At 40.6% G+C, this 9,714-nt stretch overlaps 1 long non-coding RNA gene across 3 annotated transcripts in view; it reads right to left on the bottom strand.

Moving 5' to 3' along the window:
* LOC128312448 (uncharacterized) overlaps positions 1 to 9,714 on the bottom strand; it is a 63,252-nt gene that overhangs the window by 48,213 nt on the left and 5,325 nt on the right. The gene's annotated exons all lie outside the window — the stretch shown is intronic.

Genomic DNA, 9,714 nt, shown 5'->3' with positions numbered 1-9,714 from the left:
AGAATTACCATATGACCCAGCAATTTTTACTTTTAGGTCTATACTCCAAATAATTGAAACAGGAACTTGACCAAGTACATGTACAAACATGTTTATAGCAGGACTATTCATAATAGCTAAAAGGTAATAATAGCCCAAATATCCATCAATGGATAAATAGTTATATGCACACACAATAGAAAATTATCCAGCCACAAAAAGGAATGAAGCACTCTCATACGCTACACTGTGGATGAACCTCCAAACCAGTATGTTAAGTGAAAGAGGCCAGACAAAAATCTACATATTGTATGGTTTTATTTATATGAAAGATCCCAAATAGATAAATCCATAGTGACAGAACACAGGCGGGTAGTTGCCAGGGGCTGGGGGTTGGGGAGGAGGGAACGGGGAGAAATTGCTTAATGTGCACAGGGTTTTCCTCTGGAATGCTGGAAATGTTGGGAACCAGATAGAGATGCTGGTTGCACAACACTGTGAATAGAACAAATGCCTCTGAATTGTTCACTTTGAAACAGTTCACTTTAAAACACTAATTTTATAAAGATTTCACCTAATGTGTTATTAAAAAAGGAACAGGCAACAAGGTAGATGTGGTCCCTAGATTAGAAACACCAATTCCTGTTATGAAAGAGAGAATAGAATGAATGGTTCAATGAAAAGAAGCTGTCCTCGCCAACGATGTTTGTTGTTATTATAACCATTTTTCTTGTCACGGGATGGAAATAAAGCAATTTTCCAGGTGTAATATTTTCAGACCCAAGAATATTAGTGAGTGTCAAGATGTCTCCAAACCTAACCAGGTGGGTCTTGGATAGATTTCAGACTAAATTTAGATCGATTGAATATTTTGGTAAAGACAAAATTCAATGTTGAAGGGCTGTTTACTATTTTTAGAACCCTCTGGACATCCATCCCAATTTTGGGAACTAAAATAAATGTTTGGAGCTTTTTGTCAACTTCCTGTTTCTAAGGAAGAAGAACCTAGAAAAGTCTCATGTAAAATGTGCCAGAAGCTTTTGGAATATCAAAGAATTCCCAAGAAACAAGGGAATTAGTTCATTGTAAAAGAATCTGAAAGACACTAGATAATTTTATTTAACAAATACACAGGATGACTCTTTGTCCAAGCCAATTCAAGGGGTTTCATCAATTTGAGGTTCAGTGACCTCAGAGCCATGTCTAATTCAGACATGGAGACAAGCCATGAAAGATTGTGTGCTGGGGAACGATGAGAAATTTCTCATGTGAAACTGGACAACTTGGCCTGATAGGCTCACTGCTACTTTAAATTAATTTTAACAGGAGATGTGAGAGAAAGAGGCTATTTTCCAAAGGGGGGACGTAGACACGAAAGGATGTCTGTGATTTGACTTTTATGTGCCAGACCAACTTTCCCAAATGACAGAGGTGCCATAGCGCCATTTCAGTGGAGGACAAGTGCCCTTAGGTGGCTTTTGCTCAAAGAATAGCCATGTTTAAAGTTATGATAGGGCCAGTTTAGGCTTTAAAAGAGTCACTATCAAGGGGCACCTGAGTGGCTCAGTCGGTTGAGCGTCTGACCCTTGATCTCAACTCAAGTCTTGATCTCAGGGTCCTGAGGTCAAGCTCTGCGATGGGCTCTGTGCTGGGCATAAAGCCTATTTAAAAAAAAAAAAAAAAAAAAAAAAAAAAAAGTCACTAACAAGAAGGACTGCCTGACATTAGAATGGTTCATTCCTGAATGAGGATGGTTTTTCATGGCACCCTGCTTCCTACCACAGATGTCTGGAGTTCTGGGATGTCCCTCTTTTCTTTGTAGAAACATCAACCTGTCTTATTTACATTTTACTGTGAATGAGTTTAAGGCAATGGGTATTCACATTTAGCCAATTTTCACTGTGAAATAAGGGCTGTTTTCCTGAGTTCTGGTTCTGGGGAGCAGATTAGAACGGTATTTCTGGGCAGCAGCCTACTTGGGGACCCTGAATGCTCACTTTATAGGGCCTCCCAATTCTGTCCAAGACCAAGGCTGGCCTGGGAAGTGTCATTGGCTTTGGGCGTATGGATGAGAATTCTTAAAATGAGAGGCAGACACCAAAACACTTGAGGACACTTGTTGATCGTGGAAGGTTCATTTAGCTCCACTACTTAGGTTGAAAAAGTTGTTCACAGCCATGGTGGGAGGTGATTCTTTTTTTTTTTTTTCTTTATGCTCTGCTGTATTTTCTACAATGAACTATATTACTTTAATAATTGGCCAAAAAAAAAAAATTGTAAAATTTTAAAGGACATATTCTGCCTATAAATTATTTTTACTCGTCCACAGGCTTACTCACACTTTCATTCAATTTATCATTGCCTTCTGAAACTGTCTCTTAAAAGAATTGAAGTAGGAAAATTCTGCAAATTATTCTGCCTGTAGCTTTTGGTCAGACTGATTGATGTTTTATGTCCACACAGCCATGGAGAGATGTGAGGATTAGAAGTTCTGATTGCACAGGGTTGCAGACAGATCACTGTGCTTGGTTTGACTGAAAGAGTTGGTTGAGGGGGCACTTGGCTGGTTCAGTCAGTAGAGCATATGACTCTTGACGTCGAGAGTTCGAGCCCCACGTCTTGACTCTGGAGTCAAGAGTTTAAGCCCCACGTTGGGGTAGAGTTCACTTAAAAAAAATTAAAATTAAAATTAAAAAAGACAGCTGGAATCATTGGAACTGTTCTGTCCCCACGTGTGGAGACACAGTCTTGGAAACAGCTGCCCTTTTGTACCACTCCCCCACATCCTTAAACTAAAATACCACAAATAGTATGCTCATTGTTCTCAATCTTATCTCCCTTATCTGATTGTGGAAGAATAGGAGAAGGCGGGGACGTGAATGAATAGGGACCTCAGCATATTGCATCAGCATGGATTTAAGGAGACATGGATTGGAAGAAAAAGGAGTATTAAAAAATAAATATGTATAAATATAATATGAATATATTACATATAATATATAAAGAATATATTACATATGTAATATGTAAAATCAGTATTTTAAGAATATGTATATGTAGAAATAAAACATAAATATGTATATGCATTTTACAAAATATTAAATATATTTAAAAGTATATTACAAAATTTCCTTTTCCTTTCTGTCCACATCTCCTTGGAGTCCATATTGATGCAATATCCTGGGCCTCCATTCATACATCCATATGTACATATTTGAAGCCTGTCTCACAGTCTTTCAGATCATGAGTCCATACTGTTTTATAAGTTTGCTCTGATCTTCAATACATTACTTTATACATATTTTCTACATATACATATGCATATTTTATACTTTTGTTAGGATAAACATACACCTCTTAGATCAGTATCCATGTCTGGAAGAAGGTAGGAATATTTTGCTACAAAGAAAGTTGCTGGGGAAAAAAAAAACAACAAACTTGCTGGGCCTGGCTTTCTTTTGAGAGCTGTAATAAAGGGTCTAATTACCAAACCAGACACACTTAGCCACTTTCATCTCGGTGCAATAAACAGCAGGCCAGTCTTCCCCAGCCCTGCTGGTTTAGATTATGCAAGGGCAGCAGATGGGTGTTCCCCGCGCCAAGGGGCAATCACTTGGAGTCATCAGCTCAGACTGTATAATGTCAGAATAATTATAATTCCCTCCTTTTAGATATTTACATGTTGTAATAAGACATGTCAATGATCCAAGTTTTAAATTTTCTCTTAAGATGCCTTTTTTGGGAGCTAGGGTTCCTCTTCTTTCCTGGCAGTTGGAATCCTTGCCAGTGCATTCCCCAACTGCGTGCCCACTTTTGCCCCTACAAGCTATTCCAGACACGTCACCTGTCTTTAGTGGAACGCATTCTTGTTTCTATTTACGAGGCCTTGGAGTAAAGGCATGCGTGATGAAAACAGTTCCAGTTTCTGCAGAGACTGGTCCATTTGAACTCCATGTCATGTCTCTGTTCCAATTCGGGTTTTGCATATTTGGAGTCTAGCATCTTGCAACAAAAACATGACTTTGATAAGCTGCCCGGGTCAACCAAGGGCTGGAACAGATGATCTCTTTTGTAATCAAGACGACTGAAGAGAGTCCAGCCATCTGTTTCGGCCTGGCACCCTCGGAGAAGTTGTATGTTGGCGGGGTCACTATGTTCCAACCTCTTAGCTTTGCAAGTTCAGCTCTCCAGTATCATCAGATCCCTCAGAGCAAATCAGGCTTGGGAGACTGATTCCCAGTAATCAGACTCACAAAAGACTGATGGATAAACCTACCTCATTATGTGTTTGTCAGGATTAACTGAGAGTGGATTTAAAGCTTACTTACCCCTGACCTGGCACACATGGCAAGTGTCCTGTAAGTGTCCTGTAAGTGTTGGGCGTTTGTTTTTTTCAGTGACCTGTCAAATACATAGTATTTATAGCATAGGATAAACACTGACAAATATTTACTCTTTGGCTCCCTCCCCCAGATTCTAGCATCCATACAGAACACCATCCTCCTATTAGGATGTCAGTCACAATGTGATAAAATAGGTTATTTACAAAAAAATTCCAGTCCTAAGGATGCAATGGCCCATACTATAGTGGCCCTCTGGTCTCTTGATTGACTCGAGAGGAGCTCTTGTCTCCTGATTATATTTGGCAGAGCTACTGGCTCATGTCTACAACTCTGTTTGAAGTGCTATCCTTCTGCAGATGGCTGGTCTTATCCGATCTATGTTGATTCTTGTTAGCTTCAATTGTGATTAATAGTTCCTATCAGTGAGTTTCCCCTGAGCTGCATCTGCTGCCATGAAACAATCACTGTGTGTGCTCAGGGAGTAGTCATAGTGCTGGTTTGTCAGGGAGCTGTAGGGGTGGAAAAGTTTTACTTCTTCCCTTCCAGGCTCTTTGGTTGGTCTAATAATTAAATTGACATAAGACAGAGTAACAGGAGAAAAACAAATGATAGTTTAGTAACAGGTACACCTGCTGTACATGGGAGGGGCCTCAGAAAACTGAGTAACTCCCTGAAATGGCCAAAGCAAATAACCTTAAATACCATCTTCAGCTTAAGACAAAAAGGAGAAGCATAATAAACAAAGGTAAGGTTGTTATGCAGATTTAAGTCCTTGCCTTCTCCATTGGTAACAGATTTCTAGAGATATATTTTATTTTATTTTTTAATGTTTGTTTGTTTATTGAGAGAGAGAGAGAGAGAGAGAGAGAGAGAGAGAGAGAGAGAATCCCAAGCAAGCTCCGAGCGCAGCTCAAACCCACGAAGCATGAGATCATGACCTGACCAGAAACCAAGAGTCAGACACTCAACCAACTGAGCCACCCAGGTGCCCCTCTAGAGATTCAGACATTCTCCTTTTCCAAGTACATGGAGATCTCCTTACAAATGGAGATTTCTCTTGTTAATGTAAATATTTCTTACAAAAGGGAAACTTCTCAGTTTTCACAGTTTTACCTGTGTTTGCAGTCTCTTAAAAAATAATCAGCTTAAGACAATCAATATGCCAAAGAGGCATATCTGGGGGTGGCAAAATCTGCTCCCCTTGAAGGTCCACAGAATTTGCTGGAATTCGCTATAGTGCTAATACTTAACACAAAGTCATGCCAATACTTAACATAAATGCCAAACCCCTGGTTTCAGTGGCACCCCCTCCCACCCCGTCCCGTCCCTTTCCAGATAACCAACCAAACGCTTGGAAAACAGAGAACAGAGCCCTCACATTGAGATAAGAAACTGGTTATGGTTCATCGGGTGTGTTGAGTGAAGGAACTGGGTGGTGGGGGGGGAGCACAGACCTCTGCAGGCAGAGAAAACCTGAGGGCAAAATGGGGCTGGGGGTGGGGAGTGTGGGGAGGGGTGGTGATGGGGAGGGGGGGTGGTGGTGGTGGTGTGTCAGGGTGCAAGGGCAGCCCCAGGCCAGCGAGAAAGCCTATCACAGTCCCAGGCCTTTTGAGGGGAACAGGCCTTGCAGAAAAGAGATAGAGATAGAAAGAGAATAGAAAGTGGAGTGCAAGCTGACATCAGCACTGCCCTCTACTACAGAGTCCCAGGGTGGATTCTGTCTATGGTGATGCTGAACAGTGCTACCTGCTGCCTGTAGGGGAATGGGAATGAAAGGTTCCTTTCCAGGAAGACAGTCAGAAACTATCTTCCCTGTGGAGGGGCAGGGGGTTGGTAAGGAATTTCTCACTGCTGAGCAGGAACGGGGTCTCAAGCAATATAAAATGAGTTATAGGAAAATAAAGCAAGTAAAATCTTTTCCCCAGGCAACCTTGAATACTGTGAAATGAAATACCAAACACATTTATGAACGATGTGGTGCATATGCTTTCCTTGCTTTTTCTTCTTTTGTTTGTTTATTAATAGTGCCAAATGTGGGAAAATATCTCTCCTGATATGAGAGCTAAGTGCTTTCCACTCCCGAATGTTTACATGGCAGTGAAGAGTCGGTGGGGGCTGGGCGGATCAGTATACCATCGTTTGCCTGCTACTGGTACCGAGGAAGTCAAGATTTATTCACTGATTGATTCATTTATTTTTTTTCAACAAACCAATTAAAACCCAACAGTGGCAACTCGTTTTTAAGAACATCATTCGTCACATTAAATTAATGTTGCTCATGAAAATATTGTTGGTTTTTGTGGTTTCTTTTGTATTGTAGTACATTTATTTTTACAATTATATGAGGGTTATATGCATAGGGCTTTATGCCTCGTTTATGTTTGTACTCTTTAAAAGATATAATGAAAGTCATTTAAAGGCAATATGGAGGGTCTATGAGAACTATTTTCTTTTATAATAAGTCAGTAACAGTTTTTTTTCCTCTTTAAAAGTCTTGATGAATTACATGATATTTGATGACCAGATGTCACTGAGTTGTGTTTTGTGGTTTTTAAAAAATATTTTCTGGGGCACCCGGCGGGCTCAGTTGGTAGGACATTTGATTCTTTTTTTTTTTTTTTTTAACGTTTATTTATTTTTGAGACAGAGAGAGACAAAGCATGAACAGGGGAGGGGCAGAGAGAGAGGGAGACACAGAATCTGAAACAGGCTCCAGGCTCTGAGCTGTCAGCACAGAGCCCGACGCGGGGCTTGAACTCACGGACCGTGAGATCATGACCTGAGCCGAAGTCCGACGCTTAACCGACCAAGCCACCCAGTGCCCCAGGACATTTGATTCTTGATCTCGGGGTCATGAGCACCAGCCCCAGGATAGGGGTAGAGTTTACTTTACAAAATAAATAAATAAAAATATTTTCTTAATCAGGCCTCTAGAAATTTGCACTATTTTTATTGCCTCATTCTATCATAGTGCTTATTAAGTTTTCCCACCAGTATCTCCTGTGGCATGCTTTTCTCACTAATGAAATCCCATTTAATGGACAGCTCCTCAATTCTCACTTAAGGTACATCCTGTAGAGTTTCCCCTTTTTTCTGATTGTTGAGTTCATTTAATGGCTGTACCGAGCATCGAAAGACTAGAAAGAAAATGCCCAGAAGGCTGAGCCTGTGGTAGGTTTCCCCATGCTTCTTCTTTTTTTCTTTTTAAACTTAAATCCCCATACTTCTTTAAAAAAAACAAAAATTTTTTTTAATGTTTATTTTTGAGAAAGAGGGAGACAGAGTATGAGCAGGGGAGGGGCAGAGAGAAAGGGAGACATAGATTCCAAAGCAGGCTCCAGGCTCCAAGATATCAACACAGAGCCCAATGTAGGGCTCAAACTCATGAACTGTGAGATCATGATCTGAGCCAAAGTTGGATACTTAACCAACTGAGCCACCCACGCGCCCCTCCCCATACTTCTTTGATAGATATAGGATCCTAAGGCCCCCTTTCAAACATAAGTCCCTGCTATGCTAGATCAAGGAGAGAGGGAAGGGGTGCCTGGCTGGCTCAGGCAGTAGAGCATGTGACTCTTGATTTCAGGGTTCAAGCCTCAGGGTGTGGAGCCTACTTAAGAAAACAAACACACAAAAAGACATATTATAAAAACTATCATCCAATTCATCAAAATATTTGCTTACATCATTGATGAGTGATGGTCCCACGTATGTCTTTACTGTCCCATTTTTGTCTTACTCATTAAATTAACATATCAACCAAGATTTATATCAGAACTGTATTTTTCATCAACTTCAGCCATTGTTGGCTGTGAATACAAGTGTTCAGCAAAAGTGAATGAAATCATTCTATGACAATCAATTGCCTATGTGGAATTTTAAATAAAAAGTTTATATATATTTTTTCAGTTTTATTGACAAATAATGGATATATAAGAGTTTGTATATTTTATATTTGTAAATTATGTGATCCACATCCATTATATTGGTAAAATTTATAATAAACTATGTACACGGGGCCTGGGTGGTTCAGTCGGTTAAGCACCTGACTCTTGGTCTCGGCTCAGGTCATGAACTGATGGTTTGTGTGTTTGAGCCCATCATCAGGATCCGTGCTGACAGTACAGAGCCTGCTTGGGTTTCTCTTTCTCTCCCTCTCTCTCTCTGCCCCTCCTGCGTCTCTCTCTCTCTCTCTCTCTCTCAAAATAAATAAACTTAAAAAAATAAACTTATGTACACATATTTGCATACGGATATTTTATTGTTGTTGGAAAGTTGGTTGATGCACATTTACCAGCACTCCACTGGGTAGTTTGGTCACTAATCATTCATTGCTTCACTTAACAATGATACCCAGAATTCTATCTTTAAATAAAGTGAAAAGTACAAACATATTTCCTTCCTTTTTTTATTGTGGTAAAATATACAAAACATAAACTTACCATTTTTGACCATTAAAGAACTTTTTTAATGTTTATTTATTTTTGAGAGAGAAAGAGAGAGAGAGAGAGAGAGAGCATGAGCCGGGGAGGGGAAAGAGAGAGGGAGACACAGAATCTGAAGCAGGCTGCAGGCTCTGAGCTGTCAGCACAGAGCCCAACACGGGGCATGAACTCATAAACCATGAGATCATGACGTGAGCCAAAGTTGGACACTCAACCGAGCCACCAGGCACCCCTAGCCATGTTTAAGTGCGTAATTCAATGACATTAAATCCATTCCCACCGCTGTGCAGCCATTCTCCCTCCCCCCACCCTGTGCACCTCCAGTACTTGTCATCATCCCAAAGTGCAACTCTATACCCATTAAACAATTCCCTAGTCCCCGCTCCCAGCCCCTGGGGAACCTCTATTCTACTTTCTGCTGCTATCAGTTTGACTGCTCTGGGGAACTTAGGTAAGCAGAATCATACAATATTTGCTCTTTTGTGTCTGGCTTACTTCACTTAGCAAGGTTCATCCATGTTGAAACATGTGCCCGAGTTTTCTTCCGTTTTATGGCTGAATAAATTCATCGTAAGAAAAAAATTATTCATTGTACATATATGCCACATTGTGTTTATCCATTCATCCATCCACAGACCTTTGAGTTGTTTCACTTTTGGCTATTGTGAAAAACGCTGCTATGAATGTGAGTGTACAGTGAACTATTTTTTCCTTTCTTTTTATGGATGGCTTTAATCGTGGAGTTCCCAGAGGGCAGATGGGAGAGTTGGATGGATCAAAATGGGGCCTCAGGACTATCTTATCCCCTGCTTTCCCTAAATGCTTGATGGCTCCTTCTGCTCCCTCCTCTTAAATAAGAGGCTGTTTGCTGTGGGAACAGCACGCGGACAAGCCAAGGTCAGCTGCTGACGCATGATACCGCCTCATGCCTTTCCCGATGGTCAATC

Source organism: Acinonyx jubatus, chromosome D3 (genome assembly GCF_027475565.1).
Source record: "Acinonyx jubatus isolate Ajub_Pintada_27869175 chromosome D3, VMU_Ajub_asm_v1.0, whole genome shotgun sequence".
Classification (NCBI taxonomy): Eukaryota; Metazoa; Chordata; class Mammalia; order Carnivora; family Felidae; genus Acinonyx; species Acinonyx jubatus.
Note: the sequence above shows the minus strand (reverse complement) of the source record. Positions and strands in the feature narration are given on the sequence as shown.